This window comes from Penaeus monodon, chromosome 25 (genome assembly GCF_015228065.2).
Source record: "Penaeus monodon isolate SGIC_2016 chromosome 25, NSTDA_Pmon_1, whole genome shotgun sequence".
NCBI lineage: Eukaryota > Metazoa > Arthropoda > Malacostraca > Decapoda > Penaeidae > Penaeus > Penaeus monodon.
Window position 1 is genome coordinate 39,967,600 of NC_051410.1, and position 286 is coordinate 39,967,885.

The following is a 286-nucleotide window of genomic DNA, read 5'->3' on the forward strand; positions in this document are numbered from 1 at the left end:
GCATTTGTGCTGTTTTTTTGTTTTTAAATATGCGTAAAAAATTTTTCCCTAATGATTTTTGTAGTATTATAGTTTCTTAATAAAAATTAAAACAGAAGAAAAAATGTTTTATATGACATCCACGCTACTGATCGATGTTTCTGGGGCCCCTCATCAGTCAACAGCAGTGTCTCTCATGACCGATAAGGAGAGGCAATAAACTCCTGTCCTCACGGTGTGCTGGGAATGAATGAAGTCCTTTAGTTCTCTCTAGTAGAACATGTAGGACCTTATATATACTGTTAAA